We start from the raw sequence: 2,579 nt of genomic DNA, 5'->3' as shown, positions 1-2,579 counted from the left end.
CCCCTTTCCCTAATCCACTGAAAAGGGAAGTTCTCCTCTGCTATCTGCCCATAGCTTATTAAGTCACATCAGGACTGCCTGGATCCTCTTCCTCTGTGGCCTGGGAAGGGCGCATCGCCAAGGGCAAGTGATCAAAGAGCAGGCAATCGAGTTCATGACAAAGGCAGCCCCTGCTCTCCTTACTCGGGTACCCACATGGAGACTGAGCTGCCAATCGGCTACATCACAAATTCTTTTTTTCCTCTTTTTTTTTTTTACTGAATTTACCGACAATTCCATCTTTCTCTTTTCCTCAGAGCAACTAACTAAAAGAGTATATGGCTGCGGGTCAGGATAGAGAGTGCTAGGAGTCATAATCCTCTTCATTCGCTTCCACAGATGTTGAGGAGCAAGAGAACGCTGAGGGTAAAGGAAGAGAAGAGCTAAAGGGCATGAAGCGAGTTAGTTGGGGGGCTCTGGAAGTGAGCAGAGGTGAGGTGAATTTCTTAGGGTAGCGGCGTGAATTTCTTGGTGAGGTGTCTCTTCTTCCACATCTTTATCTGTGTCCTCAGACCCACTCTCCTGTTTTGAATCTGTCATTGCCTTTACTTCCTGTGCCTTCATTTTTAATGCCATTGCTGCATGGTTTCTGGACCCTTCGGGAATGTATAGCCTGTCTTCGAGGACCCTTGTCCCCATCCATGTGGTTGTCTTTCCCATCCTCCTGCATGTCAAGCACTGATGTCACCAAATTTTTCAAGAAATCAAACTGCTGCTCCAACTGAATGAATTGCTTCAGATGGGACGTGATCATGGTTTTGGCATTTCAAGACTGGGTCACTTGGTAAGCCTTCTTCAACAGGGGCTCCAGGAAGAGCTCGAGTTTCCAGAAGATGATGATAGGTACAGCTACTGTCACCTTCCCAATCTCTTCGTCCATCTGCATGATCTTCTTGATCCACGCCAGCAGAAAAAGGAGCTTTATACTTGCTTGGCATCTGCAGGCCTCTCTTGTCACACCAGGCCCAGTGCCACTGCCCACAGTCTCAGGTCCCTGGACCTGTTTGCTGCTGGCCCAACACTGTCCCCCACCACCACCACACACAATTTTTTTTTAATAAACATTGACTATTACTGTGTATTCTTCTGCATCTTATTTCTCAAGACTAACTGCATTTATTTAGTCAATATGAGAGTGATAATTAAATAAAGCATAAGAAAGAGATACTAGGAATTTGGCAGCAAACAAAGCATGAACGTTTTTGTCTTGCCTTATGATTTTTTTAAGGTCCTGTGGGGGTAGACAGACACTAAACAAAACAAATGAATAAAACATACAGCATATCAGACAATGATAAATACTGTAGTCTAATAAAGCTTTCTAAAATGAGGGTGGAAAATGTTATTTCAAATAGAAAAATAAAGAGCATCTTCTCAAATATAGTGACCTCTGAACAGATACTCCGAAAGAAGTAGAGTGCTTGATGGGAGTTCTCAAGGAAAGAGGGTGCTAGTCAAAGGAACATTCAAAATTTAGGAATTTAGGAAAATCCAAAGAATAAAGGAAACACAGTGAGAGGAGAGAAGAGAAGCCATGTGGTCTGGAGCACACAGGATCTTGTGAAAATTTGGTTTTCCTCTGGAAAAATGGAAAGACCATGCCAGATTTTAAAAACACACCTTGAAGTAGCATCAAACTTACAGAAATATTAATAGAAGAGCACAAAGACCTCTCCCATAGCCTTCATCAAGAACTTCTGAGTTTTGACATTTTGCCACTTTCCCCTTATCTCTCCTTATGCATACTTGAGAATAAATTGGACACATCATGTCCCTTCACTCAAAATACTTCAGCAGGCATTTTCCTGTGAACAGGAATAGTTCCTTACATAACAACAACTATCTAAGTGAGGGAAGCGACATTGATGTAATACTATCTCATACACAGTTCATGCTCGGATTTCACCAACTGTGTCACTAATGTTCTTTATTTTGCTTCCTCCTTTATCCTGGATCCAGTCTAAGATCACACATTGCTTTTAGCTGTCATGATTTGTCAGTCTCCTTTAATCTGGAAATGTTCCGTGGTTTTCTTTGGCTTTGATGACATTAATATTTTGGAAGCATACAGACTAGCTATTTTATAAAATGTTCCTCAATTTGGGCTTGTCTAATCTTCATGATTCAGGTTGGAAATTTTCAACAAGAACAGCACAGAATTGATGTGGTGTCCTTCTCAGTGGATCGCATTATTATACACATGATGTCAATTTGGCCCAGGATTGAGAATACTAACTTTGATTACTTGATTGAGGTACTGTCTGCCAGATTCTTCTGTTTTACTTACCATTTTTCTCATTTGTAAAAACACTTTCAGTCTGTATGAATATCTTGTTCACACAAAAGCCTTCAATGCGCATGTTAATTTTTCTATCCCCATCATTTTATTTACTAGTTAGCTTTCTACTAAAAGAAAAAAAAATCCTTTCCATCATATTCATTTATTATTTTGTATTAGTATAGGATCGTGAATTTTTACTAGACTCAGGTAGTTACAGTCTGTCATAACTATTAGGCTGTGACCTGGAGAGATGTTTCAA

At 40.6% G+C, this 2,579-nt stretch overlaps 1 pseudogene; it reads right to left on the bottom strand.

Moving 5' to 3' along the window:
• Window positions 1-343: 343 nt before the first annotated feature.
• On the bottom strand, window positions 344-2,338 carry LOC110564939 (dr1-associated corepressor-like; annotated as a pseudogene).
• Window positions 2,339-2,579: the final 241 nt, after the last annotated feature.

This window comes from Meriones unguiculatus, chromosome X (assembly GCF_030254825.1).
Source record: "Meriones unguiculatus strain TT.TT164.6M chromosome X, Bangor_MerUng_6.1, whole genome shotgun sequence".
Lineage (NCBI taxonomy): Eukaryota > Metazoa > Chordata > Mammalia > Rodentia > Muridae > Meriones > Meriones unguiculatus.
Note: the sequence above shows the minus strand (reverse complement) of the source record. Positions and strands in the feature narration are given on the sequence as shown.